Source organism: Crinia signifera, chromosome 2 (assembly GCF_055691185.1).
Source record: "Crinia signifera chromosome 2, ASM5569118v1, whole genome shotgun sequence".
In the NCBI taxonomy this organism is placed as follows: domain Eukaryota; kingdom Metazoa; phylum Chordata; class Amphibia; order Anura; family Myobatrachidae; genus Crinia; species Crinia signifera.
Window position 1 is genome coordinate 332,053,404 of NC_139218.1, and position 23,162 is coordinate 332,076,565.

The window sequence follows — 23,162 nt, forward strand, 5'->3', positions numbered from 1 at the left end:
TTGCCATCAATGGGGGAGAATCAGATGTTTGCCTTCATCGATGGTGCAACATAACACCTGTGATGCCCTGCCCCTGGAACTGATTGGGATGACCATCGGTTGGTGAAACCACAATTACATACTGTAGATGGCTACCGTTGATGACTACATGCAATATCATCATCGATGGCAACCACACTGATGGTCATCCCTAATTAAGAGAGAAGTCCAACAAAACTAGAAAAGAGCATTTTGTCCATTCTGGAGTAAGTCAAGTTGTAAGGTATGTAATATTATATATATATGTGGATGTTTCGGTGCTGCGAGCTGGCACTCTATTCGATAAGGCAGTCACCAGTTAATGTTAAACAGACACACTAGATCATATGCAAATCAGTTCCAGGGACAACGCATTGCAGGTGTTATGTTGCACCATCGATGAAGGCAAACATCTTAATCTCCCCCCATTGATTGCATATATATATATATCTTCTTCTTCTTCTTCTATATATATATATATATATATATATATATATATATATATATACACTAGGTGATTCATCGTGCCTTACGGGTGCTCTTTACACCGGTGTAGGGGGCTCCACCCCCTCATCATGTGAACGCCTTTATTGTGTGGTGAGGGTTGGGTGCAAGGGTGCCATGGGTGGGGGAAGGTGCATGGGGGTGGTGTGGGTGGGGGAATAAGGGTATAGATAATGTGGGGTATTTATTATGTAGTTGTTGGTAGGACAGTATGTTGTGGCTACTATTTTTAAAGCATGCTACTATTTTTAAAGCATGTGAAATTAATACCCCTTGTACACCACCGCAAAAACCCGGTGGATCACCCCATGTCCCGTTACATAGGAATTCTACCCAGGTCCTGACCTGGGTAGAACATGGCTAGGACCTGGGTAGAGGGCAGTGCAAACTGGTACACCGGGTCATCCATCCCGACTCCCATTTACATCAATGGGGGATGTCCAACCTGCGGATCTACAGGTTGGATGGGGGGGGGGGGCACACACAGCCTCCGCTGCTGTACTCTGCAGACATCAGCGGCGGCAGCAACGGAGGAGGTGAATGGATGCCTGTGTGCAGCATCCATTCACCTCACGGATGACGGATGAGGGGGGGTGCATGGGGCTGGGGGCAGCCCAGCAGCTTACCTTGGTGCTAGGCGCTTGGAGATGATGTCATCTCCAAGCACCCCCTCCGTCTACACTGCGAGTAAGCACCGCAGTGTAAATGGGGTAAATCCCAGATCCGACCCTGCTTGGATCCTTTGTCCAAATTCCGGGTTGGATACGGGATTTTTGGTGTAAAAGGGGTCTTAACGAAGACCCTCTTTATCCCAAGTCATGGACCAAGAGGCGTGTTGCATAGTTGGGCTACTTGTGACTGCATTATGGTGATGGGTCAGTGTTGGCGGATTAACCCTGGCCACAGGGATAATGGTAGGGATGGCCATAGATGATTGAAAATCATCGATGGTTTATGGCCAATGTTGAATATTTTTGCCATGGATGGGGGAGAAGCAGATGGTTTCACTCCATCAATAGCACAGGCAAACCGATGCTTTGCTTTTTAATTTAAATTTTAAAGTGTCAGGACACAGAGCATAGCCCCATCCCCATGTTTGGATTGGCCCACAGGCCAAGCAGTAAAAAACAATGGATGACCATCGATAGGTAAAAACCTTGATGGTCATCCATTGGAAACCATTGATGGCAATAGCAACGATGGCCATCGCTAATGGAAGCCACAGCGCTGAAAGGGTTTATGGGACAAAGGGCGCTTGGCGGCCAAATTCAAAAGTGTCTTAGGTGTCGCTGGGCGCCGAGTGTTTAAGCTGAAATAACTGTTTATTTTGTAATGTGCATAGGCGCTGCGCCCCCCCCCCCCCCTTCTGCGACCATGGCACCCCTCAGGTGTAACCCCCGGTCCTGTGAGAGTAGAGGGGAATGTGGCGTGGCCTAGCGGTGAGCTTGGAGCCGCTGCAGGTGGGATATCGTCCTGGTGTGCAAAGTTCTGGGCGCTACAGAAGCCACTGGTTAGAAATCATTGATTGTTAATGGCCAATGTCGAATAGTTTTGCCAGTTTTCATTGTTAGACTCCACCCATTCCTAGCATAATGCCACAATTCCCAGGTCTGTGTGAAGGGGTGGGGAAAAAATGATGGAAAAAATGATGGAATTCTTTTGAATGATGTCATATTATACCCTTCCCCTCACCATAGACCCGCTACTCATGAAATTATGCTGTGAGGGTTGGGGCTATGCCGGTCCGAGTGCAGATGTTTAGAAGAAAAGCTGGGGGGGGGGGGGGGGGGGCAGGTTTGAAGTTACTGGGTACCCCCATTTTGTGTGATAGTGCAAACCCCTGGTAGTCACTTTGTACTCTCCAGTGAGTGTTACACTAACAATGGTTATATGTTAGTTACACTATATGAAATTTAGTGAAAATACAGTTAAAAAAAAAAAAGCTGAGTGGATCTAATCTCCATCATTATACATTGCTATAATCTTATTATAACTGCTGACATTGGTACTAACAGTTATAACAAAAAATTATAAGCCACAATGGTGACGCTCCAGCTGATGGTATCCGGACTATTTGTCTACAACACGAAGATAGTCAGCCATTAGGTCGACACCATTAATTCGACAACTCAATAGGTCGACATGCTTTTAGGTCAACATACCATTAGGTCGACATACCATTAGGTCGACATGTCATTAGGTTGACATGCCATTAGGTCAACACTGCCATTAGGTCGACAGTGTCTGGGTCGACAGTCAAAAGGTCAACATGGTTTTTTTCACTGTTTTTTGAGCCGACATGTGGCGACAGGCGGTATTTCATGCCCTACCATCCACTAGGGCGTGGAGTTAGATTATAATAGTGTGCCGAGCGCAGCGAGGCACTGTGCCCGAAGCATTGCAAGCGAAGCGAGCGATGCGAGAGGCTGCGGTTCACTTCAAACTGTGTCCATGTTGACTGTGTCGACATTTGGGTAAAAAAAAACAGTAAAAAAAAACATGTCGACCTTTTGACTGTCGACCTAGACACTGTCGGCCTAATGGCAGTGTCGACCTAATGGCATGTCGACCTAATGACATGTTGACCTAATGGTATGTCGACCTAATGGTATGTCGACCTAAAAGCATGTCGACCTATTGAGTTGTCGAACTAATGGTGTCGACCTAATGGCTGTCTATCTTCTTGTTGTAGACAAATGGTCCCGCATCCCCAGCTGATTCCACTGCCCTGATCTGTTCTATAGCTTCTATAGTAGAAAGTGACTGCACTGTTATGTAGCGTTATGTAGTCACAGCTCATGGTGTCTCTTCCTCTGCTCCTTATAGACAGGCAAGTCTGTTAAAGTGAGGAGGATCATGGTCCAGCCCAGGAGTGCTGTGAAGCCCCCCACTACCAGTGGCACCACTCCTCTACTTGTGGTGGCCAAACCTCTGACGCAGGAGGACATGGTCCAGCCCATTACTGTGAAGGTGGACACACCTCTGGCGCAGGAGGACATCTACCTGCCCAGCGAGGGTAAGCTTCCCCAGGTGTTATGTACGGGCTGGATGTAAGCTTCCCCAGGTGTTATGTACGGGCTGGATGTAAGCTTCCCCAGGTGTTATATACGGGCTGGATGTAATCTTCCCCAGGTGTTATATATGGGCTGGATGTAATCTTCATCATGTGTTATGTACGGGCTGGATGTAAGCTTCCCCAGGTGTAATGTACGGGCTGGATGTAAGCTTCCCCAGGTGTTATGTACGGGCTGGATGTAAGTTTCCCCAGGTGTTATGTATGGGCTGGATGTAAACTTCACCAGGTGTTATGTATGGGCTGGATGTAAGCTTCCCCAGGTGTTATATACGGGCTGGATGTAAGCTTCCCCAGGTGTTATGTACGGGCTGGATGTAAGCTTTCCTAGGTGTTATGTACGGGCTGGATGTAAGCTTCCCCAGGTGTTATATAAGGGCTGGATGTAAGCTTCCCCAGGTGTTATGTACGGGCTGGATGTAAGCTTCCCCAGGTATTATATACGGGCTGGATGTAATCTTCCCCAGGTGTTATATACGGGCTGGATGTAATCTTCATCATGTGTTATGTACGGGCTGGATGTAAGCTTCCCCAGGTGTTATGTACGGGCTGGATGTAAGTTTCCCCAGGTGTTATGTATGGGCTGGATGTAAGCTTCCCCAGGTGTTATGTATGGGCTGGATGTAAGCTTCCCCAGGTGTTATATACAGGCTGGATGTAAGCTTCCCCAGGTGTTATGTACGGGCTGGATGTAAGCTTTCCTAGGTGTTATGTACGGGCTGGATGTAAGCTTCCCCAGTTGTTATATAAGGGCTGGATGTAAGCTTTCCCAGGTGTTATGTATGGGCTGGAGGTAAGCGTCCCCAGGTGTTATGTACGGGCTGGATGTAAGCTTCCCCTGGTGTTATGTTTGGGCTGGATGTAAGCTTCCCCAGGTGTTATGTACGGGCTGGATGTAAGCTTCCCCAGGTGTTATGTACGGGCTGGATGTAAGCTTCACCAGGTGTTAAGGGCTGGATGTGAGATTCCCCAGGATGTTAAGTACGGGCTGGATGTAAGATTCCCCATGTGATATGTACAGGATGGATGTAAGCGTCCCAAGGTGTTGAGTATGGGCTGGATGTAAGATTCCCCAGGTGTTATGTACGGGCTGGATGTAAGCTTCCCCAATTGTTATGTACAGACTGGATGTAAGCTTCCCCAGGATATATGTACGGGCTGGATGTAAGCTTCCCCAGGTGTTATGTATGGGCTGGATGTAAGCTTCCCCAGGTGTTATTTACGGGCTGGATGTAAGCTTTCCCAGGTGTTATGTACAGGCTGGATGTAAGTTTTCCCAGGTGTTATGTACGGGCTGGATGTAAACTTCCCCAGGTGTTATGTATGGGCTGGATGTAAGCTTCCCCAGGTGTTATGTATGGGCTGGATATAATCTTCCCCAGGTGTTATTTACGGGCTGGATGTAAGCTTCCCTCGGTTATATGTACGGGCTGGATGTAACCTTCCCCAGGTGTTATGTACGGGCCAGATGTAAGCTTCCCCAGGTGTTATGTGCAGGCTGGATGTAAGTTTTCCCAGGTGTTATGTATGGGCTGGATGTAAGCTTCCCTGGGTGTTATGTATGGGCTGGATGTAAGCTTCCCCTGGTGTTATGTATGGGCTGGATGCCAGTTTTCCCATGTGCTATATAGGGGTTGGATGTAAGCTTTCCTAGGTTATATGTACGGGCTGGATGTAAGCTTCCCCAGGTGTTATGTACGGGCTGGATGTAAGCTTCCCCATGTGTTATGTACGGGCTGTATGTAAACTTCCCCAGGTGTTAAGTACGGGCTGGATGTAAGCTTCCCCAGGTGTTATGTATGGGCTGGATGTAAGCTTCCCCAGGTGTTATGTATGGGCTGCATGTAAGCTTCCCCAGGTTTTATGTACGGGCTGTATGTAAACTTCCCCAGGTGTTAAGTACGGGCTGGATGTAAGCTTCCCCAGGTGTTATGTTTGGGCTGGATGTAAGCTTCCCCAGGTGTTATGTACGGGCTGGATGTAAGCTTCCCCAGGTGTTATGTACGGGCTGGATGTAAGCTTCACCAGGTGTTAAGGGCTGGATGTGAGATTCCCCAGGATGTTAAGTACGGGCTGGATGTAAGATTCCCCATGTGGTATGTACAGGATGGATGTAAGCGTCCCAAGGTGTTGTGTACGGGCTGGATGTAAGATTCCCCAGGTGTTATGTACGGGCTGGATGTAAGCTTCCCCAGGTGTTATGTACAGGCTGGATGTAAGCTTCCCCAGGATATATGTACGGGCTGGATGTAAGCTTCCCCAGGTGTTATGTATGGGCTGGATGTAAGCTTCCCCAGGTGTTATTTACGGGCTGGATGTAAGCTTTCCCAGGTGTTATGTACAGGCTGGATGTAAGTTTTCCCAGGTGTTATGTACGGGCTGGATGTAAACTTCCCCAGGTGTTATGTACGGGCTGGATGTAAGCTTCACCAGGTGTTAAGGGCTGGATGTGAGATTCCCCAGGATGTTAAGTACGGGCTGGATGTAAGATTCCCCATGTGGTATGTACAGGATGGATGTAAGCGTCCCAAGGTGTTGAGTATGGGCTGGATGTAAGATTCCCCAGGTGTTATGTACGGGCTGGATGTAAGCTTCCCCAATTGTTATGTACAGACTGGATGTAAGCTTCCCCAGGATATATGTACGGGCTGGATGTAAGCTTCCCCAGGTGTTATGTATGGGCTGGATGTAAGCTTCCCCAGGTGTTATTTACGGGCTGGATGTAAGCTTTCCCAGGTGTTATGTACAGGCTGGATGTAAGTTTTCCCAGGTGTTATGTACGGGCTGGATGTAAACTTCCCCAGGTGTTATGTATGGGCTGGATGTAAGCTTCCCCAGGTGTTATGTATGGGCTGGATATAATCTTCCCCAGGTGTTATTTACGGGCTGGATGTAAGCTTCCCTCGGTTATATGTACGGGCTGGATGTAACCTTCCCCAGGTGTTATGTACGGGCCAGATGTAAGCTTCCCCAGGTGTTATGTGCAGGCTGGATGTAAGTTTTCCCAGGTGTTATGTATGGGCTGGATGTAAGCTTCCCTGGGTGTTATGTATGGGCTGGATGTAAGCTTCCCCTGGTGTTATGTATGGGCTGGATGCCAGTTTTCCCATGTGCTATATAGGGGTTGGATGTAAGCTTTCCTAGGTTATATGTACGGGCTGGATGTAAGCTTCCCCAGGTGTTATGTACGGGCTGGATGTAAGCTTCCCCATGTGTTATGTACGGGCTGTATGTAAACTTCCCCAGGTGTTAAGTACGGGCTGGATGTAAGCTTCCCCAGGTGTTATGTATGGGCTGGATGTAAGCTTCCCCAGGTGTTATGTATGGGCTGCATGTAAGCTTCCCCAGGTTTTATGTACGGGCTGTATGTAAACTTCCCCAGGTGTTAAGTACGGGCTGGATGTAAGCTTCCCCAGGTGTTATGTTTGGGCTGGATGTAAGCTTCCCCAGGTGTTATGTACGGGCTGGATGTAAGCTTCCCCAGGTGTTATGTACGGGCTGGATGTAAGCTTCACCAGGTGTTAAGGGCTGGATGTGAGATTCCCCAGGATGTTAAGTACGGGCTGGATGTAAGATTCCCCATGTGGTATGTACAGGATGGATGTAAGCGTCCCAAGGTGTTGTGTACGGGCTGGATGTAAGATTCCCCAGGTGTTATGTACGGGCTGGATGTAAGCTTCCCCAGGTGTTATGTACAGGCTGGATGTAAGCTTCCCCAGGATATATGTACGGGCTGGATGTAAGCTTCCCCAGGTGTTATGTATGGGCTGGATGTAAGCTTCCCCAGGTGTTATTTACGGGCTGGATGTAAGCTTTCCCAGGTGTTATGTACAGGCTGGATGTAAGTTTTCCCAGGTGTTATGTACGGGCTGGATGTAAACTTCCCCAGGTGTTATGTATTGGCTGGATGTAAGCTTCCCCATGTGTTATGTATGGGCTGGATATAATCTTCCCCAGGTGTTATTTACGGGCTGGATGTAAGCTTCCCTCGGTTATATGTACGGGTTGGATGTAACCTTCCCCAGGTGTTATGTACGGGCCAGATGTAAGCTTCCCCAGGTGTTATGTGCAGGCTGGATGTAAGTTTTCCCAGGTGTTATGTATGGGCTGGATGTAAGCTTCCCTGGGTGTTATGTATTGGCTGGATGTAAGCTTCCCCTGGTGTTATGTATGGGCTGGATGCCAGTTTTCCCATGTGCTATATACGGGCTGGATGTAAGCTTTCCTAGGTTATATGTACGGGCTGGATGTAAGCTTCCCCAGGTGTTATGTACGGGCTGGATGTAAGCTTCCCCAGGTGTTATGTACAGGCTGTATGTAAACTTCCCCAGGTGTTAAGTACGGGCTGGATGTAAGCTTCCCCAGGTGTTATGTATGGGCTGGATGTAAGCTTCCCCAGGTGTTATGTATGGGCTGGATGTAAGCTTCCCCAGGTTTTATGTACGGGCTGTATGTAAACTTCCCCAGGTGTTAAGTACGGGCTGGATGTAAGCTTCCCCAGGTGTTATGTACACTCTGGATGTAAGCTTTTCCAGGTTATATGTACGGGCTGTATGAAAGCTTCCCCAGGTTATATGGATGGGCTGGATGTAAACTTCCCCAGGTGTTAAGTACGGGCTGGATGTAAGCTTCCCCAGGTGTTATGTACACTCTGGATGTAAGCTTTTCCAGGTTATATGTACAGGCTGGATGAAAGCTTCCCCAGGTTATATGGATGGGCTGGATGTAAGCTTCCTCAGGTGTTATTTACAGGCTGGATTTAAGCTTCCCCAAGTGTTATGTACGGGCTGGATTTAAGCTTCCCCAGGTGTTATGTACGGGCTGGATGTAAACCTCCCCAGGTGTTAAGTATGGACTGGATGTGAGATTCCCCAGGATGTTGCCCATAACAAGCAATCTGATTCTGTCTATCACTTTCTAGAAATGTGTACCGATTCCTCGGACAGTAACAGCTGTGAATCTGAAACCAGCAGTGTTGATTCTGAAACCAGCAGCAGCAACACCATAGTGCACCTCTCAGCATCATCACCTCCACCACCAGATGCTGCAGTCGTTGCAGCGGTGAATGCTATTATATCGGAGAGAGTAGCGTTTTTCCTGTTCGGTGCAGGTAAGCTTCCCCAGGGGTTATGTACGGGCTGGATGTAAGCTTCCCAAGGTGTTATGTACAGGCCGGATGTAAGCTTCCCCAGGTGTTATGTAAGGGCTGGTTGTAAGCTTCCCCAGGTGTTATGTACAGGCCGGATGTAAGCTTCCCCAGGTGTTACGTAAGGGCTGGTTGTAAGCTTCCCCAGGTGTTATGTAATGTAAGCTTCCCCAGGTGTTATGTATGGGCTGGATGTAAGCTTCCCCAGGTGTTATGTACGGGCCGGATGTAAGCTTCCCCAGGTGTTATGTAAGGGCTGGTTGTAAGCTTCCCCAGGTGTTATGTACGGGCCGGATGTAAGATTCCCCAGGTGTTATGTATGGGCTGGATGTAAGATTCCTCAGGTGTCATGTACGGGCCGGATGTAAGCTTCCCCAGGTGTTATGTACGGGCCGGATGTAAGCTTCCCCAGGTGTTATGTACAGGCCGGATGTAAGCTTCCTCAGGTGTTATTTTTGGGCTGGATGTAAGCTTCCCCAGGTGTTATGTACGGGCCAGATGTAAGATTCCCCTGGTGTTATGTATGGGCTGGATGTAAGCTTCCCCAGGTGTTATGTACGGGCTGGATGTAAGCTTCCCCAGGTGTTATGTACGGGCTGGATGTAAGGTTCCCCATGTGTTATGCATGGGCTGCTTGTTTCTGATCACTTGTCTAATTATAGTGTTGCTTTGTTCGGCACATGCTTAGGTGGTGCTGACATCACTGTTAGGTTCCGTCAGTGTGACAGGCTGGTAACTAGTATACATGTACTAAGCTAGGATTTCTGTGACAGGCAGGTAACTAGTATATATTTAATAAGCTGGGAATTATGTTACAGGCAGGTAACTAGTATATACAGTATGTAACAGACTGGGAGTTCTGTGACAGGCAGGTAACTATTATATACAGTATGTAATAGGCTGGGAGTTCTGTGACAGGCTGGTTACTTGTATACAGTATATGTAAAAGACTGGGAGTTCTGTGACAGGCAGGTAACTAGAATATACAGATGGGGCAGGTCCCATCTTTGCAGGGGATGGCTATGGCGACGCCAGCCGCCATCCCCCGCCAGCGACATCTGTATAGCGAGAAGGGGATGCGCGCGCACGAGAGGCTTCCGACTGCGCTTCCTGCGCTTCCCCCAGGTCACCGCTGGCTCGTCGGCGGTCACCCGGGGTCCCCGCCGCCTGCCCGCACCCCCCCCTCTGAAGCGGAGACGGACAGGGTTCCCGTTGCCCCGCCGACGGAGATTGAGACGCGCGAGAGACGCGCATGCGCGTGAGACGCACACGCGTCTCAGTCAGATGGTGAGCCAGGCTGCTGGCGGATTGCAAGCGGTGACGTTCTGGCGATTCGCCAGCAAAGAAGAGGCCTGCCCCATCTGTATGTAATAAGCTGGGAGTTCTGTGACAGGCAGGTAACTAGTATATATGCAATAAGCTGGGAGTTCTGTAGTAGTAGTAGTAGTAGTAGTACGTTTATTTATAAGGCGCCGCAAAGTGTCCGCAGCGCCGTACATAGCAAACAAAAAAAACTAATTACAAGGTAACGTACAGGGTGTGTTAAAAGATACAGTATAAATAGGGGTATAGCTGGTAGAACTAAAATCAGCATCAGTTTAGAAGTAGGTGTCAAAATTGTCAAGGAGACTGAAGATGAAGTAGAGGAAGGGAAGAACAGGACAGGAGCACAGGTGAGGTAATGAGGTAGGGTGAGTACGTGAGGAAGGAGGGCCCTGCTCATAAGAGTTAACATACTAAAAATAGGTGGGTGGACGAACGAAATACAAGAGGATAAGTAGGAACGGAGGGGAACGGAGGCAGGATAGGAGGATCAAAAGAGGTTAGGAGGAGGGATAGGCTAGTCGAAAAAAGTGGGTTTTGAGGGAGCGCTTGAAGGAGGTAAGGGAATCAGATAGCCTGATGGGTGGCGGGAGGTTGTTCCAGTGCAGGGGGGCAGCGCGAGAGAAATCTTGGACACGGGAGTGGGAGGAGGTGATTAGGTGAGAGGTCAGTCGGCGGTCAGCGATGGAGCGAAGAGGACGGGAGGGAGTGTGGATAGAGATCAGTGAAGAGAGGTAGGGAGCGGTGGAGGAGGAGAGAGCCTTGTAGGTGGTGGTGAGGAGTTTAAAGAGAACTCGGAAAGGAATGGGGAGCCAGTGAAGAGATAAACAGAGGGGGGAGGCGGAGGTAGAGCGGCGGGAGAGGAAGATGAGCCTAGAAGCAGCGTTAAGAATGGATTGGAGGGGTGCGAGGCGGGTGAGAGGTAGCCCAGAGAGAAGGATGTTGCAGTAGTCAAGGCGGGAGATGACAAGAGAGTGAATGAGAATTTTGGTCGCGTCAGTGGAGAGGAATGGTCTGATGCGTGAGATGTTGCGTAGGTGAAAGCGGCAAGACTGTGAGAGAGCACGAATGTGTGGGGTGAAAGAGAGGGAGGAGTCAATGATGACACCGAGGCAGCGCGTTTGGTCGGTGGACGTGATCTCGGTTTCACCAATGCTGATGGAGATAGTGGGAGACAGGCAGGTAACTAGTATATATGTAATAAGTTTGGAGTTATGTGAAGGGACAGGAGTTTGTTAATCTCACAGCCTGATTCTCCCTTATACATTATACTGCTTTAAATTTGCACAGTGGAAATTGTGCCTTTGCACAGAACTGACAACCTATTACATAGATCCCATAGACAGTACAGGTTCATTTACTACAATGAAAAGAGGTGATGTTGCCCATAGCAACCAATTGAATTCTGGCTGTCATTTTCAGATGATACGACATCTATGGATTCCTCTGGTAGCAGCAGCAGCAGCTGTTCAGAGCTAATGGACCTGGTGGAAACCCCATCAGATAACAGCCCCGGCTCTTGTGCGAGCAGAGACTCCTCCCCCTGGTAGGTACAGATAAATGTAGTCAGTAAGGGCCATTAACATGGTGCAGGTGCTGGATAGCAGCAGGCCAGGGAATAATGAGATGACTTGTACATGGGAAACATTTTTGTCTTCACAATAACAGTCACTGATCAAGGTTTTTATTTATAGGAAGGACATCTACTACAAGCCTGCCTCTGTGGGCTTCCTGTGCCAGGACGAGGAGGATGGGATGCCCAGGGTGGATATATAAGACCAGACCCTGAACATCGGACTCACTGAGTCAAATTCTAAATTGATATTGATTGTTATGAGCATAAAACTCGAATCGTTGAAGTTTATGCAACTGTTATAATGAATGTTTAAAGCATGTCCTGTTGACATGTCCTGCTGTCCTGTTGATAGCTAATCCCCCTACCGAAACCTGTCCCGTTGACGGGTAACCCCCTACCCCCAATCTCTGTCTTCACAACTCCCTCTCTCCATATCCAGCAAGTTTGATACATATCATTTTGCTTTCCCTTTCTGAGGAGTCATTTGGTCCGTTGAGCGGCCTATTATGTGTAATACACTCACATACAGATGAATGTATATATGTATCTATCTGTTGTTTCACCAATAAAAAGTAAGACAAATCAATCAGTGTCTGCTGTGTTATTCTCCACTTACTATTGTGAATGTTTCCCATTGTACTACTGTATACGTCTGACCCTTACTCGTGTTAGTCTGACCCTTACTCGTGTTAGTCTGACCCTTACTCGTGTTAGTCTGACCCTTACTCGTGTTAGTCTGACCCTTACTCGTGTTAACCATGTGAGTGCCAAGTGAATTTGTCCAAATAGATGTAAAATTTCCAAGCAAACATTTGTATTCTTCATAATGACCTGTAATGTTTATAGGACATATAATATTTTTTTTACTCAACATTTTTTCTTTGAATCTATATAACAAGTGTGAGTGACGCTGGCATAAATATTAGCTGAGATTTTGCTGAGATTTTGGCACTCAACGGGTTAAATAGTTGTGATATTGTAATTTGCATGTAATGTATAGTATGATTAGATTGTGTTGCTAATTATTATCATTTTGTTTCTACAAATATTATAATAGTTTAGAGCCAGTATATGAATAATAATCCCTGCACTATGCAGCAAGTTAGGGTGCGATTGGTTCATAGGGGTGTACCTACTAAAGTGCAACTTTTCAGTTGTGCAGATATTGGGGGGTTATTCTGGTTGATCTGTAAGGCTGCAAATTCGCCTCACGAGTCCACCAAACCCCGCCGTGCGAATGTTCGACTGGTGCTGCCCATTTCCCAAAGGTGACTCGCTCGCATGGGCTTGCAAATGGATGTTACACAGTAACATCCATTCGCAGGGCAGGGGGAACCTTCCACATCTTTCGATGGTCACTGACCACCAAAGGATGTGGAAGGTACATGCATATAAAAGTGACTTTCAAGTCACTTACATAGGCGTGCACGCTGGCAAGGAAATGGGTGGGCAGCTGACATCCGGTGATGTCAGCTGCCCACCCCCACATCATGGCCTCATTAGCATGAGAACCAGTGGCGTAAGTTCGTCTCAATTGCCCGGAGGCAAGATAAAAATTGGTGCACCCCAACACACACATACACACCACCTTATATAAATATATGTATGCATGTATGTATGTTATGGATATTATGTTTAGAAAAAAAGAGAGTGTGGCATCTATGGTCCTGCTTGGAGACAGCCACAGAAGTGATATAAACGGCTTTCAATTAACTGATTCAAACTCACAGTGGAGGAGAGGTGCCCCCTTGGGAGCAGGAGCCCGGCGGCAGATGACTCCATTGCCTCCCAGAGTTCTGCCTCTGATGAGAACGCCCAGTGTTTTCATGGGAATGCCCATGAAACGCTGAGTGTTCCCATATGCTGATGAGGCCTGCAGCCCCATGCCCCTATCCGCCCTCTGCCCGCTGTCCTGGGTGCAAACACCCAGCAAACAGTCTGTTCGTCAAGGGTGCATGCACGGGGTCTGATGTTTTTGTTCTGCTCACGTGCATGTGAGCAGAACAAAAACATCAGACCCCGTGCGAACGCAGCCCTGCTGCGAAAGGACCAGAATTAGGCCCTTTGTCCTCAGCAACCAATCAGATTCTACTTATCATTTGTCTAGCAAGTTCTTGAATATAATAGCTATAATCTGATTGGTTGCTGTTTGCTGTCTCCACATTTAAAAACCTGTACTTTAGTAAATATACCGCATAGAAGGCATGTCATCATTAGAAGTGTCAGGATGTTATTAGCGCATGGTCACACAGCCGATAAAGAGGTAACAATAAACCTCACATGACCTATGGTCCCCCTTACATAGTTACATACAGTAGTACTAGTACTTAAGGCAGAATAAAGCCGTGCATCCATCGAGTTCAACCATTAGAGTGTATGATCTTGCTTTTATTTTCTTCTATGGTACCACCTTGTGCATTGTTGCACCTGCAGCAACTATAAGTAGCTTGCCTTTTTGATTTATGCCATCACTCTGTGCATTGTTGCACATGCTGCTACAATTTGTACGTTTGTTATTATCACCCCGTGCAGGGTTGCACCTGTTGCTACTATTAATTGCGGGTCCTCTTCATTAATATTATTTATTTGTGCATGGCTGTACATGTAACTATTAATAGTGTATCTTGTTTTCATATTTTTACTCTGTGCATGGACTGTTGTCTCTCCTCCACCCTGATCACTGCTTCCCACGCTAGAGTACAGGACTTACCTATTCATCAAAGTGTACCCTTCCACTGCATAAACTATCCTGAAGCTGATTCTCCGACCCCCTTCCTGCCTACATCCTGCTATCAAGCCACAGCTCACATGCTTGCGCCTCATGTAATCTGTCTGTCTTCCCTTCCTTCTACATTGTAAGCTCCTCAGAGCAGGGCCCTCCTGTTGTCAAAGCCCCCTTCTCTTCACATTTCACTCACAGCTCTCCCATACTCAAACACTCAGCGACCATCTTCGTCGACATACTCTTCTCCATCTTTGGCCACCAGCCCCTAGTAGTACATTGATCTAGTCCTCACTACTTATATTTAAGCTGTAATGTGTATTGAACTGTGGCGCTCTTCACCTGTACTCTATTTTTGTTATTTATTCAATGTAATGCCAAGTTTTGTCTCCCTGTACTGTTCCTTTGTACGGCGCTGCGAAACACTTGTGGCGCCCTATAAATAAAATTATAATAATAATAATAAACTTATCCCCTTATTTGGGAGTTACCTTATTTCTTTATTACCATTCTGGGATTGATTTAATGCCAGGTTCAAGATGTCTATGATTGGTGCATCCCTTCTATTGTGTAATTTTCTTTAATCCACTGGCCCTTCTTCTTGCCATGTCTAGCCTCCAATAGTTTCCTTGTCTATAAGAAAACCTGGGGGCATCTAAGTACTGGGAGGACCTAATTCTCCTGGGAAAGGCGGCTGCTATAGGAGAAGAATTTGAGTGCAGGAGACTGGAGGATAGCTAGGCAAGGGTAACTGTGTCACTGGGAGCATCAATCGTAACCAGACGCTGCTCGTACCTTTTTGGGGGAGGGGGACTGCCTCTGGCCGCAGCCACGACGGGGGTACCATGATGCAGGCACACACCCCCCCCCCCCCCCCCATCGCCGGCCCGGCCTCTCCTCACGGTCTTTGCACTGTTCCTGGCGCCTGCGCTATGGTGACAGATACCAGGACTGGCGCTTGCGCAGTACAAACCTCTATAATGTGCATGCGGCCAGCTTCTATGGGTTGCTTCGGTAACAGCCCAAAGAAGGGAAATCAAGGTCCCGACGTCTGTATAATACAGATGACAGGCACCGGGACCGGTAATGTGCATGCGCAACTAGGATTTTGTCCGGCAGCCCGCAGAAAGGTGTCCTGGAGGGAGGGATGACCTCCCAATGGGACTGCCTTGGTGACTGGCCGGTCAGACTTCCAATAGTAAGTCACTGCCAGTCACAGTGAAGCCAGTGCAGTCTCACACACTGCATCTGGCTTCACTCCAGTGGTGGATTTTACCTGGGGGGGGGGCTGCAGCCCATAGGTAAAAGCCGCCACTGATACATATATTTAGATCGCACTGGAGACATCCTTGGTTATTCTAATTACAGTACCCTGAACAGTTTTTGTGTCATCAGTAAAGATGGAAACTTTGCTGAGCATACCCACCGCCTATACCCATCATGAATACAGACATCCCTCACTTAATGACCGACCTGTTTACCGACCACCCGGACTTACGACCTGGGCCTTCATTTAGCCTCCGTGCTGTAACTCCTCGCACTTACGACCCCGCCTGCTCTGATTTACGACCTGCCCACCTACCCTCTCGCAGTTATGACCTGCCCAGCTTGTTTAGCGACCCGCGTCTCAGAAGTCTTAAGGGGTTTTATATAGGTTAGTTTAACAACCAATTCGCTTAATGACCGGGTCGTAGGAAAGGAACCTGGTCGTTAACTAGTTGGAATACACTCTTCTTGTTCATTTAAATGAGAATTTACAGTTTACAGCCCCTACAAAGCAAACGGTACTGCTTTCCTAGCACGGCGCCCGTCTCATTGATTGTATGCCTGTACTTAAGGCATACAATCAACGCGATGGACCCGATTTTTTAATCTCATGGATCTTATGCATACATAAGATGCATGAGATCCATGAGATCCATGAGCTAAAAAAATTGTGAGCCCCCAATAACCATTGTTAACGCCACCAGCACTATCAACGCCAACCCGAAGAGTGGCGAGCGCAGCGAGCCCGCAAGGGGCGGCGGTACGCGTCCTCCAACCTTTTCATACCTCCACTATCCACGTCGGCATGGAATTGACTTTATATAGTGTGGCGAGCACAGCAAGCCACCGAGCCCAAAGCGTGGCGAGGGGACGCGGACTACTTTACATGTATTCCGCGTCCCCTCGCCACGCTTCAGGCTCGGTGGCTCGCTGCCCTCGCCACACTATATAGAATCAACTCCACGCCGACGTGGATAGTGGGGGTATGAAAAGGTCGTAGGACGCGTACCGCCGCCCCTCACGGGCTCGCTGCGCTCACCACGCTTCGGGTTGGCGTCAATAGTGGGGTGCCGTTAACAATGGGGGGGCCATTTCACCCATGAGGGGGGGTTAGCAATTAAAATTGGGGTTTTGTGGGCTTTTTACATTGATTCCAATGTAAAAATCTCGTTGATCGCGTCGATTGGATCATCTCATGCATCTTATGCCGCACAAACACATAAGATGCATGAGATGCTTGAGATATCAGCCCCACACATACAATCTAGATCGTGGGCGCCGTGCTAGGAAAGCAGTACCAAGCAAACAAAGCAGTGTCTATTTTAACAAGAATTAGGCAGCGCTGTGTAGTAAATTATCAATAATATCAAGGGATTGCCTGAAAATATTACATTTATTAATAAAACATAATTAATATGATAAAACACATAAAAAAACATATATTTAAGAAAACATTTTTGAAAAGTAGGTAACCCTCTCTGGCATATAATAAGTTCACTGGTATGGCAATTCTCCTTTGGATAAATGCAACACTTAGGAAAGAAATTATTTCTGGGTTTGGGTCCTTGATCCTCACTATTCTGCTGAAACAAAGGTATTATGAGTTGAGATGCTGGAGGAGTAAAGGAGCCCATACACGCTTCGTTTTAAAGCTCCATTCTGTACTTTTAAAGTACACATCGTATCGGATCGCATCCCTAGTGCATGCAGTGTGCATGCACTGCGATCCGATACGATGTGTACCTAGTACAAAAAGTATGTGCAGCACATACTTTTTGTACCGTACTATGTGATGCGCGGGAGCGCGCATCGCATAGTACAGAACGGAGCCGGCGAAAACTGAGCATGTATGGGCTCCTTAAGGCCTTGTGGAGCTTACCAAGCTTGGGTCCGTAATCCTCGCTATTCTGTGGAAACAAAGGTATTATGAGTTGAGCCGCTGGAGGAGTAACGGGCCTTGTGGAGTTTACCAAGCTTGGGTCCGTAATCCTCGCTATGCCGCGGAGACACAAGTGTTGAGAAATGGAGCTGCTGGAGGAAATTTGGGAGGAAATTAAGCAGAAGCCAATTAACTTCCAGTATGTTTTCAGATTATAGAAATTAACCCTGCTGCCTTTATATCTTTTAAATATTCTCAATGTACAGTATAATGAAATGTTTGGTTTACAGCAGTGGTTCTCAAACTCGGGACTCCACACAGTTCACATTTTCCAGGTCACCCGACAGGTGCTCTCATTATTCACTGACACATTTTAAAAGCTCCACAGGTGGAGCTAATTATTTCAGGTGGAGCTAATTATTTCAGGTGGAGCTAATTATTTCAGGTGGAGCTAATTATTTCAATTGATTCTACATACCTCCCAACATGACCCTCTCCAGGCAGGACACAATCCACAATCCGTTTTTTTTCGGCGACTCGGGCTGTTTTCACTGAAAATACGATTCACCCTATTCAATGTTCACTGTGCCGGGCAGTTCTCCGTTTCATGCTCGCTGCAATTCGCTGGTATATTTCAATGGGGTTTTCACTGGGATTCGCCGAGAGTGTATTCAATGCTCAAATGGAGAACTGCTTTCTCCATTGATTTTCGCCATGATTCTCCATTTTACATTCGTCATCTTTTTTAGGTGAACTTGAATGTGATCTTTTAAAATAAAGCGTTTTTTTTGTTTTGTTTTTGGTGTCAAAAAAATCAGATTTATTTTCTGTGAATGGGCATGCTATTTTTATTCATGTGCTTGCAGCACATGAACATATTTTTTAATTATTATTTTATTTTTTTAAACAAATTTTTTTTTTTACACATTCGCCAGCAGGGGGCGGGATCCCGATCATTACACATGCACAATCGGGACCAGTGAGTGTAGCGGCTCCCTAACACAGCCCCCTGCCAGCTCTCCCTGTGTCCCCAACAGCCCTCCTTCACCCCTACAGTGTCCGGCGCAGACAGGGAGGCTTCCATCTCTCTGCCTGCAGCCGTCCCCCAGCTCCCCGGCAGCATTCGCCGGGGGGGGGTAAAAATACGCCGCCAGGGGCAGAGAGCCCCTGAGGCGTTGAATAGGGTGGAGGGGTGGCTGCTGGGCGAATCTCCACGAAGGGAGAATTGCGGCGAAAGTGCAGCGAATCCTACACAGGATTCGCTGCCGGGCACGATTCTACCCATTGAATACCTGCCATATTTTACTGCGAATCAGACAATTCGCCGGGGTTACGGCGAATTTTCTCACAGAAAAAAACAATTTGTCATATTCAATGGACACAATTCGCTGCACATGAAGAGAGAATGGGCGGTATTCAATGAGCCTGATTCGCCATGTTTTTATGGCGAATTTGTGCTGTTTGGCGAATTTTTGACAAAAACGGTGAATCACCCTATTCAATGAGCAGATGGCGAATACATTTCAAGGGTTTTTTCGCCATGATTCACCGAGTAGCAATCGCTATCTTTTTATGGTGAAGTGGAATGTGAACTTTTAAAATAAAGTGTTTTGTTTTTTACATTTGGTGTCAAAAAATCAGGAATTTTATTCTGAGGAGGGGCATGCTATTTTTATTCATGTGCTGTAAGCACATGAATATATATTGATTTTTTTTTTTGCACAGCAGCCAGCAGGGGGCGCCGGAGCCGAGCCGCTCATTAGATATTCATATATTCACTGCACCCGATCGTTATCGGGTGTAGTGAATATACCCGGTCCCATGCTGGCACCCCCGGGGGGCAGCCTGTGCTGCCTGGCACCCGGGGAGCCCACCTCCCCCCCACATACGCTCTGGGGCAGTGAGCCCCTGACTCGTTGAATACCGGAGCCGTCGAGGCTCCGCAACGTGGCGGGCAGTGACAAATGTGCAGCGAATCCTAAACAGGATTCACTGCACGTCGCTGGTATTCACATTGAATACCGCCCAATGTCTGGCGATTCGCTGATTGCGATTCGCCGCGATTCGCCAGTGGTTTTCAATGCGGTTTTTAGTGGAATTCGCTGAGAGTGTATTCAATGCTCAAATGGAGAACTGCTTTCCCCAGTGATTTTCGCCATGATTCTCCTTTTTGCATTCGTCATCTGTTTAAGGTGAACTGCAATGTGTTGTTTTAAAATAAAGGTTTTTTTGGGGGGGGGCTCAAAAAATCATTAAATTGTATTATGTGAATGGTCTTGCTATTTATTTTACTGGTCATGCATATATATTTGTAATTTTTTTTTTTAAACATAACATATGCAGGGGGGGGGGCACTGCTGATTACATGACATTTACATTTTGCAGGGGGGTGCCGCTGATCTCACATAAGGGCTGCACCTGCCCGCTGGTGGGTGGCATGCAGTGGGGTCTGGCAGTGCAGAGTCATGTCAGGTAGCGCTGGCAGGAGGTGGGAACTAGTGGTTCTTATCCACTGCAGGGACCCCACCGCTGATCTTACACGCAGGAACCTCCTGCCAGACCCTGCTGCATGCCACCCACCAGCGGTCCACCATCCCCGACACGCTGCCCGCTCTGCTCCCCGACCCCAGAATGAAACAGGTGGGACACTCAGCAGCTGTCAGTAGGGAGAGACCTGTCCATCAGCAGCAGCAGTCGCAGACCTCCGGCTCTGGCAGCAGCTGTCACTAGGGAGAGACGGGTCCAGCAGCAGCAGCAGTCGCAGACCTCCGGCAGCCCCAGCGCTGTGATAGCAGAGGTCTACTACTGCTGCTGGAACCGTCCTCAGGCTGTGCGGCATCAGTGCGCTCCCCCGCCAGGACTCCGCTCCATCTCCTGCAGTGGCAGTGTAGCCGCAGGAGCAGGGGAGAGAGCCAGGACCACAATTCGACATAGGGGGTCATTTTCGCCGTCAGGGGCTGAGAGCCCCTGACGCGTTGAAGACTGTGGACGGGCGGCTGCTAGCAAATCTCCCAGCAGGGAGAATCACAGCGAAAGTGCAGTGAATCCTACACAGGATTCGCTGCCGCCCGCCACCCCAGGCCGTTGAATACTGGCCAATGCCTCATTACCCTCATCTGTGTCGAACAGGTAAATAGCTAAGAAAGGTGCTTCAACACAGGTGATAGCAATTATAAACTAAGAGGCAAGTGCAGGAGCAGAGCAATGTGTCCCTCCTTGTTGGAAGGTATGATTCTCTGAGGAGACCCGCAAAACATGCACCGTGTGGGGTCCTGAGGACCGACTTTGAGAACCTGTGGTTTATAGTACTGTATTCACGCTTAATGTTTTTTGATTGCAACATGTAGAAGTAATCTATCCCTGCAGTTATTTTTCTGCATTTGGTACAAAAAATTTAATTGTGGTTTAAAACTCCAGACAGATTACCTTGTGTTTTTATTTTAAAGTAAGGCTAAATTTCAGGTTCAGTGGTGGTTATTAAATGTGGTCCAGTATCAAAATCTCTTACCTCCGCACCGTGGGTGGGACAGGGGGTTAGAATGCATGTCTATGCCCAGTGTGAATGTGCACACCATTGGTCCTGGATCTCAGACAAAGGGCCAGTTATATCAAGCTTCAAAAAGTTATAAAGTGGAGAGTGATAACAATTAGCTCCTAACTGTCATTTTTTTAACCCAGACTGTAACATGGCAGTTATGAGCTGGTTGTTTATCACTATTCATTTCATCACTTTTTGAAGCTTGATACATCTGGCACTAAATGTTGAGAGGTATGGATTTTAAACACTGGCCCTTATTCTGATTGAGTCGGACGGCTCCGTGTGTGGTCGGATGGGCGACGTTTGGTATCTGCGCATGTGCGAACGCCTCGCATATCCGAACACGGAGTGAGGTCTGTGCAGAATGCGATCGTACGGAACCATCGGAGCAGGGGGTAGAGAGGGGCGTGAAGGGCTGTTTGGGCTCATTACCATATGTGCGTTCCCATGAAATTGCTGGGCGTACGCATGGTAATGCGGCCATGACGCACGTGTGGGGGGCGGACAACTGACATTGCAGAATGTCAGCTGGCCGCCCATATCCCTGCTTTCAAACGGAAAAATGTTCGAGTTGTCTGGAGCACTCGGTGCTGCCTGACCGCTCGGCCCATCATTCGATGGTCGGCGACCATCGGAGGATGGGGGAGGTTCCCACAGATGGAGGAGGTGTTCACATGAAACATCCTCTCGCAGTCCGTACACTCAGCGTCTTACTGCATTCAGACGGTGTGAGCGATCCGTACAGTAGCCGGGGCTAAGAACACTCAGTTCCTGTCCGAAATACGCATCCGTCCAAATCAACTAGAATAAGGGCCACTATGCACTGGAAACATTACCAAATTGTGCGAATCAGTACAATGGGGAAAGAAAGGGTTTCTGAGAAGTAATGGACTATACTATGTTCTAAGTCACAGTCAAAGTCAGTCCTCGGGACCCCACACAGTGCATGTTTTGCAGGTCTCCTCACAGAATCACAAGTGAAATAATCATCTTCACCTGTGTTTTTTTTTTTAAATATGTCAGTCAGTAATGAAAGTAAGGGAAAATGTGACCTGTGTGGGGTCCTGAGGACCAAGTTTGAGATCCAATGCCTTAGACACAGTAACTGACTGCGACACACCGGCGTCTGCCTAGCCACCCCCCAGTTACAACCAAGAGACCCTCACCAAGATTACATTGCATTGCACAGTGTTGCACAGTGTTAATCCGAATCAGCAGTAACCATCACATGTGAATGCTGAAAATAGTGTCTGCTTGCATTCTATGTCGCCACAGCATCCACCTCTGAACCAAGCCTTGTGTGTAGTTGGAGATGGCTGCACCTTAGGCCGAGTACACATGACAGCAATGTGATTCCTGGACCCTTGGATGACTGATTTAATGTTATAGTGGTCCATCCATACACACTGATTTGCGATGGAATGACATTGGACAATATATACTGTAACTCGTCCTCAGGACCCCACACCGGTCACGTTTTCCAGGTCACCAGACAGATGTTCTCATTACTCCCTGACACATTTTAAAAGATCCACAGGTGGAGATAATTATTTCACTTGTGATTCTGTGAGGAGACCTGCAAAACATGCACTGTGTGAGGTCCTGAGGACCGACTTTGAGAACCTGTATTCTAAGTAATGTCATGATATCCACAGGTGACATTGTTCAGGATAGTGGCATTGCATTCTGTACACAGTTTATCCAGGGCCAGATTAACACTGGGACAGGTGGAGCTTCAGCTCCAGGCCTCCACATAAAGATAGGCCCACCATCATGACAACATGATGTTGAACAGCTGGCCACATGGTTGGCATAAATGATAACTATTAAATGTGCATTTCTATCTTCCACACACAATTATGCAATTGTTGTACTGTACTTTTATATATTTAGGGGAGTACTGGGGCCAGTGGCTTAACAATAGCTCCTCAGACCCCGTGGTGGCTTGTGGCACTCTGTAAGAAATAATGTTCGTGTGTGCCTTACCGTTACTTTCACCAGTCATGTCTGAAGTCTTGTCAGAGACTGATAAATGACAACAAATTCTGTACGTTCAAAGATTTATTTATTACACTAAAAGAGTCAGACTATGTCAATTATTCTCAACACATCATCAT